General features: G+C 37.9%; 1 long non-coding RNA gene across 1 annotated transcript in view; it reads left to right on the forward strand.

Annotated features, from left to right (window-relative positions):
- Nucleotides 1-18431, forward strand: part of LOC311631614 — a 144020-nt gene extending 125589 nt beyond the window's left edge. The window contains exons 2-5 of the long non-coding RNA XR_014796610.1: nucleotides 792-988; nucleotides 8659-8779; nucleotides 12066-12209; nucleotides 17909-18431. This is a non-coding gene — a long non-coding RNA (uncharacterized lncRNA). The remainder of the gene's footprint in view (nucleotides 1-791; nucleotides 989-8658; nucleotides 8780-12065; nucleotides 12210-17908) is intronic.
- The last annotated feature ends 876 nt before the right edge of the window (nucleotides 18432-19307 follow it).

A 19307-nucleotide genomic window follows, 5' to 3' on the forward strand; every position in this document is an offset into this window, starting at 1 on the left:
CCCTCCAGGATAATGATGCTCTAAAGCCCTGATTAGAATTTATTTCAGTTTGTCTCATTTTGCAACTAACAGTCGGGTGTTTGTGGCATTAATGTGATTGCTATTCTGTTTTGCCAACAAGTTCACATTTATAAATTAGAAATCTCATCCAGATGAAGAAAATCTCCTATGTACCGAACCATATCATTGTGGAGATTACTGAACAAGCTGATTTTTACCATATTTGAATATATTTAAATGCAATACAAAACATAAAAAGAAACATTAAGGTTTCTTTATACTTTTGTACTTGTGACAGAAATTGGTATCTTTGTTATTCAGAACCAAAATTTTTTTTAAAGAAGATTTTCATCAGTGAATAGAAATCAGCCAACATATTATGAGCATATATCCTTTAAGAAGTAGAGAAGACTTTCACAAGTCTATCATTTAATTTGAAATACATTTTTTTCTTTTATTATCTTTACCTTCTTTATGAAGGGGCTGGGCTTGTGCTTAATTTTCATCTCCACTCAGCTCAGGTGTGTATCTATCTCTGTGTGTGTGGGTCGGGATGGGTTCAACAGGTTGAAGGAGACCTTGAGTTGAAGAAAGGAAAGAGGCATCAGGAGAGCTGAAAGGAGCCTGTTTTTGCAAAGATTGTTCCGGTTATTTATTGCTGTGTAACCAATCCTTCAACACTTAGTGACTTAATACAAACAAGTTTAGATGGAGCTCAGAGAGAAGGAATTATTTCTGCACATACGGGATGATTCCAGTTGCTAGAGGCATCTCTCTTCATGTTGTCTCAGGCGTTCTGCCCATCATCTCTCCATGTGGACCCTGAGCACGGTGGCTTCAAGGTAGCTGGACTTGGTGGCTCAGATCTCCAAGGGTGAATGTCCTGGAGACTAAGGTGAAAGTTGCACCTTCCATCATCCCACCTTGGAAGTCGCTCTGTGTCTCTTCTGTTGAATCCAACAAGTTGTCAGAGCTGGACCCTACAGAGGTAATAACTACTGTACTAGGGAAGAGAGTCCAGTGTGAACTGAACTCAACTTCAAATGGTACATAGGTAAGAGAGAGAGTGGGTGAACAGGGTCTTAATAGTCAGGGAAGTGAAAAATTACCTAAAGGCGGAAGCGGGGGTCGGTCCATGTGATACCCAGCTGGGTTTGCTAACTGCTTATGGAATTAGACTCCTCTCCCACTGAGGCAGGGGCACAAGGACCGTGTGTTTAGGTGTTGGCTGGATTACACAGTAAATTTGTTTCTGGTAGCTTTGAGTTTTTTTCAGGTAAACACTTTAAAGGGATGAGGGTCACCCTAGGGATGAGACCTTGAGATGCTAGAAACTCAGTGTTTTCTTCAAGACTTCATAGGCCAAGTTGAAGCCCAGTGGAGAAGGGACTCAGAGGAGTCCGACTAGAGAATCTTGGCATTATTCTTTGATTTCTGCAGAAGGGTGTGACTACCAGAGGTGCAGATTACTGGGGGACTGTGTTCATTGTTACCACAGTAGTTAAAACAAGACTTCTGGAGCCAGACAGCCTGGGTTCCAAGATGGCTCAGATCTTTCAGGCCATGAGACTTTAGGCCAGGGGTGGGGGGCCTTTTTTCTGCCGAGGGCCATTTGAATATTTATACATCATTCATGGGCCATAAAAAATTATCAACTTAAAAATTCGCCTGCTATATTTGGTCAAACATTTAATTAACTCACCAAATGATTTTGTGAGCAGGACGTTCCCCATCCCTGCTTTAGGGGAATCACTTCTCTTGCTGAAGCTTGATTTCCTTGTCAGAAAAATGAGATAGTGTTTAGTAAGTAAAGTCTCATTATTGTTATAAGCACTGATAATTTACAGAAACACGTGAATTCTTAGGGACTAAAGGTTCTCCTTTGTCACAGAAGACCATTGAAAAATTGTAAGCCTCCTTGTTTTCTGTGAGTAGAATCCAGGTTCCTGTCACTACGCATTTCCATTTCCATTAAGGAGAATATTATTTATGCTAAGGGTGTCGAACTCAATCGGAGAAGGGGCCAAAATCTAAAATCCAGCCTAAATCGCGGGCTGAATGGTTTACTGAACAGTCATAAACTGACAATGTCATAAACTGACAGCGGAGTGCAATGATGACAGCACGGTGCGGGCCACATTGCAAGGCCTGGCGGGCTGGATTTGGCCCGCGGGCCTTGTGTTTGACACATGTGATTTATGCCATAAAGTAAATTAGGATGAGGTCACCTGCTGTGCAGAGCTCAGGCTAGATCACAGTGGACACCCGCCTGGTCACATGAAATGATCTTTGTGTGATCAGGCATGGAAGTATGAAATTCACACCTATGCACTTCACAGAAACCGTTAGCATAAATGTGCACATGTTTTTCTGCTCTCAGAGACTGATACTGCATTTTAGATGTTTAATCTGTAGAATCCATTATTTAGAACAATTTATAACATCACACATGGTCATTGTTACTTCATAGCAAGAGATCTCAGTGCAGTTTGTACTCTTGTCAACACCTACTTGACATTGAGAACAATCAGATCTTCAGTGGACTCTCTTCATCAGACCTCAGTAATACTCAGCAGAAATGAGGGTTCCTTGATAGCACCAGTTCTGAGATCCCAGCAACTAAACCAAACAGCTGCTGATGGGAAATTTTAAAGCAACATATAATATCCCTTTAAAATAGGAATACAGGTCTATGATCAGCAACATAATATACACACACTCACTGAAAAGTCAAGCAGGGAAAAATGTGCTAAGAACAGAAAAAGAACTAATTTAGGTTCAAATAGATGACTTTTGTAAAACTGACCTGTGTTATGAATGATTTCACCTACAATCTTGTGGATCCCAGGTCACTTCCAAAATGAAGATTTAGGAAATCCTGTCGTTAATATCAAATAACCTATGGAGAAACATTTTTTCTCTCTCTTACCTTGTAAAAACCCCAGTATATAATACATTCCAAGATTTTACATTTATCCAAGGACATGTGATAAAACTGAGCTTCTAAAGAATAGTCTTATCAATATATAATAGTTTATTATATTTGTTGACTTTGCCAAGATACCACCTTTTCTTTTATAGGAATGGTAAACTTGGTTTGGCACTAATACCCATTATCTAAATGTAAGTGCACATTTTCCCTACAGTTGAGGTGCAGAAGACATATCAATGTTGTTAATGAAGTACCTAAGCCCCAGAGGCTTCCTGGATTATAAAACACTTAGAAATAAAAAGCCTATGAATAATTCAATGCTGTGGGTCCTCTAGTGGTGGGAATATTTTCCTCAGCATTACGCAGTAAGAACATTTAGTGTCCCTTATCTTAGAGGTAGGCAGACCGATGGACTTGGAACCAAATAGGGGCCTTTGGATTTGTTTTAAGGCTTTTAACAGCTTAAACAGAGAGAGATGAAAGGTCATGTTTCCTGTAGTTTGGTCAGAATATGCAATCATGTTGTTACTACTGCTTTAACAATTAAGAAATACTCAATCTGGTGGCTGTAATTAAAGCTTTCCTAATACCTAAACTAAATGATTGGTAGGGCCACTCGATGGGGAGGAATCTGAATAATTGCTCTGTGAGAACAGGGGGATTATGGTCTTTGTTGTGCATGGTGATGCGATTTTCACAAGCCAGCATTCCTGCTTGGAATATTTTTTTTTCTTACAGTTGTTTGTTTGAGCTGCTCTTCCCTAGTCTGTTAGCTGGTTAGCATGAGAGTAATTGTGGGCTTGACTTGCATATTAAAGGTCCGAGTTCTTTCCCAAGGCATAAATTGGAAGTAAAGTCCCATTTGGCAGAGCAAGACAGATTCTCTTTAACTTGCCAGAAATAAGCTTTTATGTTTATTTTGAGCTGAGTAGTCTCATCTCAATCATAAGGCTCTGCAGCCACACTGAAGCAGAGTTTTGAAAGGGGATTAATATGGACCTGAGATCAACTTAAAAAACTTATTTTTTACATGATACAAGTATATATAATCCCAATGTGACATCAAAAAAATATGTCATTCCCCTGGTATGCACATATAATGGTGTCTTGGCTCTCCATTCATGTAACTCTGTTTAAAGCGCCACTACCAACATGACTGGGAGGCCGCAAGGGGTTATGCCCTATGTGATCACAAACTAATTTATTTGCAGAGCACTTGGCTATATCTGCTCTGTTTTTCCTCTCTCAATGCAGCTTTCACATAGCTGATCCTTTGCCCAAGAAGTAACTTGACAGGTTTCACTGCTTTAGCACTAGCCCTCTTAACTAGCAAAGTCAAGGATCATGCCTACACATCTCAATACATTCATTCTTAGGCTGTATATTAGTCATGACAGCTACACTGTGCTGTAGAAGCAAACAAATCCCTAAGTCTCAATAACACAACAAATAAGTTTATCTTCTGTACAACAGTCTGATTTATGCTAGGTGGCTTTCCTTAAATGGAGACTCAGGACACCTTTAAGTTCCACTTTTGTCAACAAAGGGACTCTGAAACATGGGTTTACCTTATTTTTAGCTCCGTCACAGGGTTGTGGGAATGTCAACAGAACATGGAACCACTTAGAATATGGAGAGCTTCTTTCAGCACCAAGTGACAACACTTGAGCAATAGTGGCTTAAAATGGTGTTTCTTACTTGTCTCCATATTTTCCTACTTAAAAAAAAAAAGTCTGGAGATAGGTATTTGCTGGCATTGGTTTTGGTCTGTCTTTTATTTTATTGACCTTAGAAAGAGAAGAAGGGAGAGAAACACTGATGGGGGAGTGAAACATCCATTGGTTGCATATCACATGCACCCTGACCATGAATCAAACCTGTGATCTTTCAGTGCATGGGATGCTACCCAACCAACTGAGCCAGGGAAGTTCTGTCTTTAATGATGCTAATTCCAGCATTTATGAAATTTCTTCCCCCCCACTCATCTTTGTCAATCCTACTTGATGTGGGATATTACATCAGATCGAATGCAGAAGCAGATATGAATTATAGAGATTAGCAAAATATAAAACAATAACATTCTACTTTTTTGCTTTAGAAAGAATGTTAATACAAATATTGTTTCTATTAATAGTTAATAAGCTTATTTTTAAATAAATTAAAAATGTTTCCGATATACTTCCAAAATAGTAAATATTTAATTCACATATGCAAAATGGTTTGAGGGGTCCTCAAATGATTACAAATTAAAAGCAGTAGAGGGCTTCTGAGACCAAAAAGTTTAAGAATAGCTGCTTTATAAAATAAGTCTATCAATTCATTGTGTATTATGAGTTTTGCATCTGGTTTTCTCCCTTTATCATTTGGATATCCTTTATTGTGTTTTTAGTTATAGGAGTTTTATTTTTATGGGGTTAAATCTATAAATTTAGTCCTTAGCATGCATATATATATATATATATATATATATATATATATGCTTAAAAATCTAGTTTGTATATATATGCTTAAAAATCTAGTTTGTATATACTGTAACATGGATATAACTCTTTTCTCCAAATATAAAGCCAGTTGTCTCAATATAAAAGGTCATCTTTTTCCATGCTTTTCATTTGATAAATTCAAATGTATATTAAGTTTAAGAAATCACTGATTTTCCCACTCATCTTAGGTATCTCTCAGCAACAACCAGACAGACAGTCCTCATGACCATAATTTTAAAATATGATTTTGACATTCACCATTCACCTATTATAAAAAAAAGTATTCACTTTTCTCTCTATAATTTTGATTATTCTCATTCACTTATTTTTTCAGATGAAATTTGGAGTAACTCTTAAATCAGAAAAAATGCACAGTAATATATTGATGGAAATTATGCATGTCACTGGGGAGAATTGACTTCTTTATACTTCTGAGTCGTTTAGTATTACTGTCCATTAATTTGTCACCTAATGCATATTCTTATAGGATGCACACATTTTTGATAAATTTTTAGAATTTAGTCTGTTCTTAACTTTCTAAGAGTATTGAAATACTCAACATTTTCCCTCATCATAATGCCATTAGCCACACTGTGCTACAGCATCCCCACTTTCATGAGCTTCCAATTTCTCTGTCCAAGCTTACATAATGATAGGTCGTATTTACACGTTTCTGTTGTGCATTAGAAAATCTGAGAGTGAATACCATTTATCTTCCTTTCACAGATTTTCAGATAATATTTCAAAAATGGACCAGTATGCCCTATGTCTCAAGATATCTCTATTTCTGGGACCTGTTTTCTTTTCCTAGTTTCCCAACAGGCTCATGTCTTTTTTGAGACATGTTCTTTTCTTTTTCACTCTTAAGTTAAGGTTGAATTGCTCTAAAGGGAATTGAGCAGCTATATTAGTTGCTATAGATAAGCTGAACTTTATGTACTTTCCTGCAGTAAAGGGGAAGTGAAGATAACAAAACTTTTGCAGAATTTTAAAAATTATTTTCTTTGCTGTCAGCATCATGCAAAAATCATCTGGCCTGGACTAGTGGAGTGATCCAAACCTTGTGGAGAATATATACTAGTAAATTTAGATACTTTAGCAAAAACTTCAACTATTACTTGAGCTTTATATAAGATGCCTTAAAATATTTGCTTAATTTGTTATTTTTATTAAAATATAGTGAATATGCAATCATAGTTTCAGAAGTGATCACCACGGTAAGTCTAGTAACCATCTGTCACTGCACAGTCACGATATGATTGACTGTATTCTGTGCTGTACGTTCTATTTCTGTGACTTGACATTTTATAACAGAAAGTTTACATCTCTTATCCCTTTCACCTTTCCTACCCATCCCTTCTAGCAACCATCAGCTTGTTCTCTAAAAATGAACAAGCAAAGCAGAGTCAAAGATCCCATATATAAGCCCAATCAAAGAATCATTGAGTAAAGCTGATAAAAATCTTTAAAATTTACTCAGTTGATTCCACCCCCCCCCCCCCCAGTTTGATGACATTGATAGGATGAGATGGAGACTACTGATGGCTTTGGGACAAGGAGAAATAAAAGGTTAGTACCCATAAATTCTTTAGTTCTCTGTCTCTCTATTTCTGAGAGTCAATTACTCTAAGAGCGAAGATGATCTCTGTGTTCAGCTCCCAGTATAATTGTATTTCCAGTCCAGGGTTCATGGTCAGACTGTTGGGAGGCTCTAGCAGAGCACCACTTCCTTGGCCCAAGTTAGTCTGTGGTCCCAATCCAGGGTTAAAGGGTCAGTTGGAGTTGACAGGTGGTTCCAGGTGGAACCCAAGTCCCTAACCCTTGGTTAGTTTATAGTCTCCATCTATTGGGGTCTGCTGATGGTGTACACATAAGGCCTTCTCTTAGCCAGTCCATAGTATTCCCTCTTTGTATCCACAGTTACATTTCCTTGGTTTCTACTAATGTGCACAATAAAGTAAAGGAACAGCAGATGATGTTTTATTTTATTTACTTATTTATTTATTTGATTTCAGAGAGGAAGGGAGAGAGAAACACCAATGATGAGAGAGAATCATTGATTGGCTGCCTCTTGCACATCCCTTACTGGGGATTGAGCCCACAACCTGGGCATCTGCCCTGACTGGGAATTAAACTGTGACTTCCTGGTTCATAGGTCAACACTCAACCACTGTGGCCAGGCAGTAGATCTATTGTTTAATGGGAATCTTGGATGCCAAAGTTTCAATATTGGTAGGTACGGGCCCAGAATTTAAAAGCTGCTAGAGCACTTGCTACTTAACTCTAAGACTCCTGTGCTAGGAAAAATTGGTCACAGAATGGGTTAGATTTGACACTAGGCCACCCAACAACCTCAAACAGATTTCCCTGCAATGAGGTTCACTGTAAAACACCACACACCCCTGAACCTACTGGCACATTCCTCTTAAGTATTAATTTGTATCCAAGAGACCTAAGGTTTAGCCAAAGAAATGGAGTCCTCAAATTTCAAATAACTGATTGCTACAACTCCTCTTCATTATGTATCTGAGATCTGTGGTCTTAGAAGCCATAAATATCTACAAAAAAAAAAAAAAAAGGTAAATGACAACCTGTAATCACAGTGGCCATTTGGGAAATGTTCTAATAGACAAGCTGGTTAATTTAAGAAGTACACTTGAAAGCAAGAATTTTTAAATCAAACCAACAGAATGGAATACCTATTTTAATTGGAATGGGTTCCAAAATAGTTTCATTGAGTGATTTATTGTAAAAGACAAAAGAGATACCTCAACAAAAGACTGATAAAACGACTGCTACTCCCCTCTATTCTCCATCTGGATTGCCGTTTCTCTTGTAAGAGGCTGTAAGATCCTAAACAAAAGTAAGTTTGCCAAATTAGTGGTATTTTAGATACCCCATATCAGTTTCTTCAGGGTTGATGGGACTCTGATAAATTACTAGTTTTTCTCTTAAAGAGCCAAGGCAAACATTAAAATTCATGGAAAACCTTGCCAAATTATGGTTCATATTAGGGCTCCACTTTACTCTACAGTAGGGGTGTCGAACTCAATCAGAGAAGGGACCAAAATCTAAAATCCAGCCTAAATCATGGGCCGAATGGTTTACTGAACAGTCATAAACTGACAATGTCATAAACTGACAGCGGAGTGCAGTGATGACAGCGCGGTGCGGGCCACATTGCAAGGCCTGGCGGGCTGGATTTGGCCCGCGGGCCTTGTGTTTGACACATGCGCTCTGCAGCATTCTCGCTCTGGAGCCTGAGATGGGAACCCTGGGAAAATGGGAAGAAACAGCAAAGGGTAAGAATCCTTTCCAGAGTCAACTCTTCTCAATCTTGACAGCGCCCAGTCATGAGAGGAAGGTAACGATTCACATTGTCTCTTTCTTTTCAATGCCAGATCCATTGGTTATTGATCTTATTTCTTTCTGGGATAGCTATTAACATCTTACTTGTATCATTTTGTGTCCTGACAACTTGGCTTGGGTGTCCCCAAAACTATGCTGGACAGAAATGTGGGTTGCACTCCCATTTGTGTCCTACAGACTGTTGCCAACTTTAAGGGAACTTTTCCTTCTTTGGGAGTGACTCTCTGACTCGGAAAGCTAGTATCTTTTACGCCTCTTTGTGAATGCCCTTTCCAATCTGAGGTCACTCAACACTGCTAGGAATTTTACTGTTTTTCCCAACTGCAATCTGACACATACTTAAAAGGATTTCAACTGTAGTTCGGTCACAAGTTGGCCGAATCAGAAGCCGATATTCAGAAGAATTTTATAAGGGCCTGCTCTCCTAAGCTAAAATGAAACTAGGTATATTCTCAGAGGGAAAGAAAACCAGTCCAAAGGCAAACAGCTCTAAATCTAGAACTATTTAAAAAAAAATCTTAGTTGAACATCTCCCCAATAAAACATCTCCCCAATAAAAAGAAGCAAATTGAAAATAATGTACATGGATGGGTGTGTCAGTCTCTTGATTTCATTCAGGCTGCCGCCAATTCTTTATTTTTAAAAATATATTTTTATTGATTTCAGAGTAGAAAGAAGGAGAGATAGAAACATCAATGATGAGAGAGAATCACTGATTGGCTGCCTCTTGCACACTCCAAATAGGGACTGAGCTGCAACCTGGGCATGTGCCCTGACCAGGAATCAAACCATGACCTCCTGGTTCATAGGTTAACACTCAACCATTGAGCCACGCTGGCCATGTGCCACCAATTCTTTGAGGAATTGGAAACAACTGTTCTGCCTAAATTGAGTCTTTACAAGAACAGCAATATAGCTCTAAAAGCAATTCAAAGCCCACCTTTTCTATTTATCTCAAAAGGCCTCTGTAAAAGATCTTGACTTAGGGAACAGAAGTTCTTATTGAAAGTTACATTCTTTCTGTGTGCCTTTTGAGATGTCAATTTTCAACCAGGTATTCTTTAGGAACCAAGAAAATTCTTATCAAGGGGTGGGGGGAGTCTATTTGAAAACCAGGCCTATTAAAAATCTTTGCTACAAATACTAATAAAATGTCTGAGCAGATAACCTGAATTTACTCTATCTTAAAGAAACATAATTTGCATCCAACAGTTATGGCTAAAAATTTAAAACAAAAGCCAGAAGATTTTTTTTTGTATCTGTATGTTTATGTATTTTACAGATGTGATTTTTTTCTAGCTCCAGGTTGTATTGCCAAAATGGATTAGTAAAGACCTCAATTTCATTGACTGAAAAGACAAACTGTGTAATACGCTCAGAGATATAAAAACTAACCCACATGTTTTCCAAATTTCTGTGACCTATGATAATCTTCAGTAAATAATCTAGTTTAAGTTTGTTTTAATTAAAATAGGCATGTCTTCAGAACTATAACTGTTAGATTTGTTAAATCTAGGTAGAATAAAAGCATAAGTCAAATTCATGTTATCTGTTATGGAATATTCTTAAAAAGATGCAGAAACCAGTTTGGCTCAGTGGTAGAGCGTCAGTCTGCGGACTGAAAGGTCCCGGGTTCAATTCCGGTCAAGGGCATGTAAGTTGGCTGTGGGCACATCCCTGGTAGGGGTTGTGCAGGAGGCGGCTGGTCGATGTTCCTCTCTCATCGACGTTTCTGGCTCTCTCTCTCCCTTCCTCTCTGTAAAAAAATCAATAAAATATATTTTAAAAAAAAAGATAACAAGATGATGTTTAGCTATTCAATGTCTCATGAGTAATCTAAATATATGTAATTGATAAGAACAAGTAAATTCAGTAGATGTAATATGGTTGAAAGTTTATAAAGAACTTTTCAACAATACTCTTTTTGATATGACTACTTAGAAATTTCAAAATCTTTCTGAGGTAAGTTAAATGATGGATAATTATTTAATATGTAGATTACTTACAAGTAAGATAGAATTCTGAAACATTAACTATTGAACATAGGTTTATTCACTTTAAAAAAAGACATATTTTGTTGATCTTCCACAGAGAGAAGAGAGGGACAGAGAGAGATAGAAACATCAATATCGATCAGCTGCCTCCTGCACACTCCCCACTGGGGATGTGCCCACAACCAAGGTACATGCCCTTGACCGGAATTGAACCTGGTACCTTTCAGTCTGCAGGCTGATGCTCTATCCACTGAGCCAAACTGGTTTCGGTAGTTTATTCACTTTTGATACCATTTTACAGAGGAATGAAGATATGTAGGCCTATTAGTAATCATGTTTTATGCCACACTGAAAAAGTTACTATGAGAAAGATTGTATATACTTCTAGAGATTATAAATGTGTAAGTTTAGCACTCTGGTGTTGCTTAAGTATTAATTTTCATTAGGAATTAATGACTCTAGGGGTTAATAATTCTAATCAATACATGTAATTAAACTAATTAGAAATGAATGATGAGGGTGACTGGATACAAAGTTTTATAAAGAAAAGTTGTAGAAGGTTTGGAGAAAAAGAATCATGAAAGGAATTTTGTGTGTTGTCAAGCTGGCTAAGATTGGAATTTCTTTAAGTCTTTTTAATATATATATATATATATATATATAAAATATAATTTATTGATTTTTTTACAGAGAGGAAGGGAGAGGGATAGAGAATTAGAAACATCGATGAGAGAGAAACATTGATCAGCTGCATCCTGCTGGGGATGTGCCTGCACCCAAGATACATGCCCTTGACCGAAATAGAACCTAGGACTCTTCAGTCCGCAGGCAGACACTTTTTCCACTGAGCCAAACTGTTAGGGCAAGTCTTTTTATTGATTGATTGATTATGGCATCACATAATTGTCCTTATGCCCCACCCCCCTGTTGTCCATGGCCACTGGTTAGGCTTATATGCATGCACACAGGTCCTTTGGTTGATCTCTCCCTCTTAACCCTCTCCCTCTTAACCCTCACCTTCCCCTACCTTCCTTCTGAGGTCTGACAGTCTGATCGCTGCTTCTCTGTGTCTGTTTTTGCTCATTATTTCTCTTAGCTGCATGAGATCATGTGATCCAAGAAATACCCTTGTAAGAACCAAAACTGAGACAAGCCAGGGAAAGTCTTTTTAATATTTTAAGATCAAAAGTATACTAGTACAAAATTAAAATTTTGGAGGAGGCAGATCCAAGTTGGCATAGGTTGACTGAGCTCACAAGAACGCATTGAATGTACATCTATTTTTAGAGCAAATCCTCCAGAGAGACACTGAACCAATGGAAGAACAACAAACTTCTGTACCACGAGAAAGAGAAGGACCAGATTGAGAAAGTTGGGGAACCACGAGAGCTCTGGGGGAGCTGAGGGAACAACCCAGGACTGGAGAAAATGGTGAGTGCTATTGCTTACATGTCCCTTGAATGTGGATAGCAGGTGGGAGCTCCATCCATATTCTCTGGCCAACCTGCAGGGCACCATAGTGCATCCCTAGCCACCCTTCCTGGAGCTAGATCCAGCCCAAACTGGAGGGTGCTAGAGCAGGCATGCAAGGGGGACCAGAGATTGATCCAGCAGGTGCAGCAGGGCAATGCTTGCAGCACCCACTGGGAGGCATGCAAGCGGGGCTCCCCCATGTGGAGAGTGTGCAGAGCTAGAAAGGCACTGCAGCGCCTGCAGGCAGGACTGTCCTGTCCAGAAAAAGAGCAGAGACAGTGGAGCCCTGCCCCTCCTGGGGAGAGTGTAGAGTTGGCTCAAGCATTGCCATAATTCATGCAGGACTGCCCTGTCCAGGGAGAGCGGAGATAGTGGGGCAATGCTACACCTGTACCTGGGGCTGCCTAATTCAAGGAAAGTTTGGAGTTTTATTTAGACCACATGTGTCAAACACAAGGCCTGCGGGCCAAATCCAGCCCGCCAGGCCTTGCAATGTGGCCCGCACCGCGCTATCATCACTGCACTCCGTCAGTTTATGACATTGTCAGTTTTTGACTGTTCAGTAAACCATTCGGCCCGCAATTTAGGCTGGATTTTAGATTTTGGCCCCTTCTCTGATTGAGTTCGACACCCCTAATTTAGACAGAAAATTAAGGAAACAATGGCCTTCAATGCCACATTAGACCACTTTGACTTGATAGACATTTATAGAGCATTTCATCTAAAAACTGCATATTACACATTTTCTCAAGTGCACATGGAACATTTTTCAGAATATATCACATACTAACCTACAAAACAAGCCTCAGTAAATCAAAGAAGAATGAAATTATAGGGAGCATATTTTATGAACACATTGCATGAAACTAGAAATCAACTATAGGGAGAAAACCCCACAAAATACAAGGAGATTAAACAACAAGCTTCTAAACAACCAATAGATCAAAAAGGAAATAAAAATCTATCTTGAGAAATGAAAGCACAGCCTTGCATAATATATGGGATGCAGCAAAAACGGTTACAAGAGGAGAGTTTACAGCTATACAAGCTTTAAGCAGCAGAAAAATCCTCAAGAAACTAAAAAAATAGGAATAAACAAAACCAAAAGTAAGAAAAAGGAAGAAAATAAAGATCTGAGTAGAAATAGTTTCACTTTTTTTTCTATTTTTCTAAGAACTGCTTCCTTAAAAGAATAAATCAATCTGATAAGATGCTAGCAAGACTCATCAAGCAAAACAGAACACAAAAATAATCACTTTTATTTCTAATTTTAACCAACACCACAGAGATAAGGATCACTAAAGAATACTATGAACAAATATACGCTAACAAATTCAACAATCTAGACGAAATGGATAAATTTCCCAAAACATACAACCTTCCAAGACTTAAACCAGAAAAAAAACCCCAGAAAATCTCAACAGATCAATTACTAGCAATAAAATTGAAGCAATAATAAAGACCTCCCAAGAAATAAAAGCCCAGCACCAGATGGCTTCACAGATGAATTCTATCAAATCTTTAAAGAAGAGTTAGTACCCATCCTTTTCAACTTATTCCAAAAATTGGAGAGGATGGAACATTTCCAAACTCATTCAATGAAGTCAGCATTACCCAGCTATCCAAACCAGACAAAGATACTACAAAAAAGGAGAATTACAGTTCAATACTGCTGATGAACACAGTTGTCAAAATTTTCAACAAAACACTAGCAAACTGAATTCAACAATACATTAAAAGTATTATACATCACAGTCAACCAGGAATTATACCAGGGATACAAGGGTGGTTCCACTTCTGTAAAAAAATTGTGATTCATCAAATCAACTATAAACTAAGGATAACAAAACAAACTGACTCATAGATACAGAGAACAAACTGATAGGTGCCAGATTGGTGAATGGATTAAGTACAAATTGAGAGTTACAAAATAGTCACAGGAGGTAAATTACACCATAGGAAGTATAGTCAATAATAATACTGTAATAAATATGTATGGTACCAGGTGGGTACTAGATTTATCAGGGGATTTACTTTGTAAATTATATAAGTGTCTAACCACTATATTGCACACCTGAAGCTAATATAGAATATTGAATGCCCATTTTAATTGCAAATTTAATAAAATATATATATTTTTAAATATTTCATTTTATTGATTTTTTATAGAGAGGAATGGAGAGAGAGAGAAACATCGACTAGCTACCTCCTGCACACTCCCTACCGGGGATGTGCCCACAGCCAATGTACATGCCCTTGATCAGAATTGAACCTGGGACCGTTCAGTCTGCAGGCCGACACTTTGTCCATTGAGCCAAACCAGTTTCGGCAATAAAATGAAATATAAAAAATCATGATTATCTCAATAATTGCAGAAAAAGTAATTTGAAAAAATTCAACATCTATGATAAAAAATCTAAACAAAGTGGGTTTGAAAGAACTTAACCTGAACTCGATAAAGGCTGCATATGACAAGACTACAGCTAACATCATACTCGGTGGCAAAAAGCTGAAAGCTTTTCCTCTAAGATCAGGGAGAAGGATGCCCACTCTTACCACTATTATTCAATGAAGCATTGGAAGTTTTAGCCATAAAGAAAGAAATAAAAGGAATCCAAATTTGAAAGAAAGAAGTAAATCTTTAGTATATGCAGAAGACATGACACTATACATAGAAAACCCCAAAATAATAAAAGACTTTAGTAAAGTATCAGGATATACAGGTAATATACAAAAATATGCCACAAACTATACACTAATAACAAATAATCAGAAGGAGAAATTAAGAAAACAACCCCATTTATGACTGCATCAAAAAGTATAAGCTACCTAGGAATAAATTTAAACAAGCTGGTAAAAGGCCTGTACTCTGAAAACTGAAAGACATTGAAGAAAGAAATTGAGAACAGGAAAAACAGAAGTATATTTCGTGCTTGGAAGGATTAATTCAAGTGATTATACTACCCAAAGCAATCCACCAATTCAATGTAATTCTTATCAAAATACCCATGACATTGTTCTCTGAACTAGAAGAAATAATCCCCAAATTTATATGGAACCACAGAAGACCACTAATAGCCAAAGTAATCTTGAAAAAAGGGAATAAAGTTGGAGTATCAAGCTCCCTGATCTGACACTATGCTATAAAACTATAATAATCGAAACAGATACCTATCAATGGATCTAATAGGGAGACCAGAAATAAACCCTTGCTTATATGGTCAACTAATGTATGGCAAAGGAGGTAACAATATACAATGGAGTAAGGGCAGTCTTTTCAAAAAGTGGTATTGGGGAAATTGGACAGATATATGCAAAGCAATGAAACTGAACCACTCTTTTATACAATAAATAAAAAAATAAACTCAAATATATGGCCTGAAACCAAAAAACTCCTGAAAGAAGCCATAGTAAACTATTTGACATCAGTTTGCATAATATCTTTTTGAATACATCCCCTTAAGCAAGGGAAACACATGTGACTTTAACGACAAAGCTTCTGCACAATGAAGGAAATCATTAACAAAACAAAAAACAACAACAACCTTCTGAATGGGAGAATATATTTGCAAGTGATATATCCACTAAAGAGTAATATGCAAAATGTATAGAAAATGCATAAATCTCAATACCCCAAAATAAACAAACCAGTCAAAAAATGGGCAGAGGCAGGGCTGGTGTGGCTCCGTGGTTGAGCCTGGAGATCATGTTTCCATTTCTGGTTAGGGCACATGTCTGGGTTGTGCAGGAGGCAGCTGATCACTGATTCTCCCTCTCCCTCCCTGAAATTAATTTTTTTAAATGGGCAGAGGACTTGAAAAAAAATGTTATCCAAACAAGACATACAGATGGCCCAAAGACATATTAAAAGATGTCACTAATCATCAGGAAAATGCAAATCAATACCAAAATGAGATATCACCTCACACCTGTCAGAATGGCTGTTATCAAAAAGCATATTTTGGCGAGGATGTGGAGAAAAGAGAACCCTGTGCACTGTTGATGGGACTGCATATTGGTGCAGTCACTATGGACAACAGTAGAAATATTTCTCAAAAAACTAAAAAAATTATTTATTTATACACACACACACACAATACAACCTAGCAATTCCACTTCTGGTTATTTATCTGAAGAAAATGAAACAGTAATTCTAAAGACAAGCTCCCACCCCCAAAGTGCATTGCTGCATTAGTTACAGTAGCCAAGATATGATATGATGTCTATTGACAGAAGAATGGATAAAGACGATCAGGTATATATACACACACATGTATATATCTACATAACATATATAACAAAGCAGGTGTATACACACACACATTATGAAGCAAAAGAATTAAATTTTACCATTTGTAATAATATGGATGGATTTAAAGCATATTATGCTAAGTGAAATGCCAGACAGAAAGACAAATACCTTATGGCTTCACTTATATGTGGAATCTAAAAAACAAAGAGACCAAAGGAATGGTTGCCAACAGGGAGGGTGTGGGAGGATAGGTGAAGAAGGTGAAAGGGAATTTAATCAATAATATTGTGATAAGTTTGCTCAATGACAGATGATCACATTATAAGGTATAAAAATATTGAGTCAGTATATTGTACCCCCAAAACTAATGTAACAAATATGACAGTGTGCTTACTTTATACTTTAAAAAATTAATTTTTTTTCTGTTAATAAAAGTTTTCTTGGACTATTGGCCTACCTTTGATAAGATATTATAAAAGTTTATTTACACTTAAGTCATATATATGGACAGCAAAGATTTTTTTCTTAAAATAATTTAGTGTGCCTCATGTTGTCTTTATCAGGTCTTTGATTACTTAAGAATATCCAGTCTTTTTAATTGTAAAGAGCTAAGTTTTGTTCACTAATGTATAACTCTGTATTTGCCTTAAAGTATTATTTTAAAATGATCTGTGATCCTATTTAATAAAATATTCAAACCTTTTGACATTTCCCCCCAATTCAATTATAAATGATGCTTCTTTAACCTCTAACTTTTCAATTTCCTAGAGAGCCCCTGTAAAAATCTTAAAGGATTTGTCTTTCAGCTGGTAAAATAAATTAAAATAATTATGTTTATTTGATATATTAAATTACATAAGAAGCATTATTAAATAAGAACTGATGCTAAACCTCCTTCAGTTATATTTGTATAGATGCATGTTATTAAAATGTGTTCTAGAAATTTTATACAAGTCCTGGAAATGTGATATGTCCTGGTATAATGTTATCAGTTATAATTCCGAATTTATGCACTGATGGGATCCTTTGGCCTGGCCTGTGCCCGCTCACAATCTAGGACCCCTCAGTGGATGTCAAATTGCTGGTTTCGGTCCCATCCCCACAGGCCAGGCTGAGGGACCCCATCGGCGCACAAATTTGTGCACTGGGCTTCTAGATCTTTGCTTAATCTCTTCCCATCCTCCCTCCATCCCTCTGAGATTCATCAGACTGTTCCATGCCTGTCCATTGAGCATCCGCCCCTGGTGGCCAGTGCATGTCATAGCAGCACTATTGTTTGGTTGCTTAGGTTTTTATATATATAGATGCTATATGTCACAGAAATAACTAAGTTTCCTTATCAATTCCCTTATAATGATTTCGCATCAGATCTTTAACCAAGGTACTTTTTGTCTTTTACATACAGTTATTCTTTAACTCTGAAGATTTTGCAAAAGTGGGATTCATGGAAAGGACCCTACCAAGTACTCTGGGTCACTGACAGCTGCGCTCCGCCTGACATGTGGTCCTGTGCAAACGCTGGAGACCTCAAAATCAAACTGACTGGGAGGAGAAGTAGCTGACATTGAGGTAGACTGCTTCCTCCCAATAAATCAGATCAAGGAATGGAAGTCACATTTCTTTCCATTCCTCCTTCCCCCTGTGACCCTTTTCCACTCTAATTCTTTGAAGGTCTTTTTAAATGTTTCTGTCCATCTTTTGCCTTGATATGCCCTGGAAATACAATGCTATTGTCCACATATCTCAGGCCACTGCAAAATGGGTTATTCAACTTCCAAATGATTGTTGGATTGCCACAATACTGGTGATCCTGCAGTTTTGCTTGTCACAACTTCTTCCTGATTGCTTAGGCCTCACTTTCTCTGGAACAAACTCAGCCTCCTTGTTTTCATGTCAGACACCCTTACCCTGGGTGTTCATTTTCCTGTCTCTGGTTAACAGCCCAGGGAACCTATTATATATCCAGGTTCTGTACTCCACAAAGTGGGGGAAGGAGGGGGATCGAGGGGGTCATACAAGGCAAGGGCCAATGTCCAGACCCTTAAATTTCCTGGCCTCCATGGCTGTCACCTTTCCAGTCCCAAGGCATAGACTCAAATGGGAAATATCAGGAGGCATTCATGATTCAAAATTAGCTTCCTCTGGCAGATCCCTACTTCCCTGGCCAGCTCTGATCAGGAACCTCTTCCTAACTCTTGAAGATATTGGATAATCTGCTGCTAAAACAAGAGCTGCCCAACAAAAACTCCTTAGACTCTCTGGCCAAAGCTGTTCTTGATGATATGATAGCCCTTGATTGTATTTTAGCTGAGTAGGGAGGTGTTTGTGCTGTGGCCAACGCCATTTGGATCACCATTTCTGAGGAAGGTGTGACTCGACTACCTAAGATCACTAACTAAGCCACGTGGCTTCCAAAAGTGACTTTGATTGGTCTGGGGATCGTGGCTCTGAAGTGCACTCCAGGCATTGGATCATCGTGCTTGGGGCAGTCTCCCTGGCGCACGGTTCTCTCTCAAAAGTTTTTAACGCAGGTTCACAGCCACTGATCACCAAGTGAATTTTCTCCCTGAAACTGGAACATCAGAAAAGAAACGAGACAATGAGCAACTTAAAGAATGTGAGCCCAACATTATGACCAACCGGTGAATAGTACATAAAAAGAGGTTCAGAAAAAAAATAAATAAAAGAGGTCAGAGCAGCGGAGTAGCTGGGAGCAGCACTAGGCCTTAAGTTTTGATTACATCTCACAGTTAAGTCTGAGAGTCTAATCAAAGGGGGTAGGAGGGGCAAATTGTTAAAAAACA

Source organism: Pipistrellus hanaki (genome assembly GCF_964339955.1).
Source record: "Pipistrellus hanaki genome assembly, chromosome: 13".
Classification (NCBI taxonomy): domain Eukaryota; kingdom Metazoa; phylum Chordata; class Mammalia; order Chiroptera; family Vespertilionidae; genus Pipistrellus; species Pipistrellus hanaki.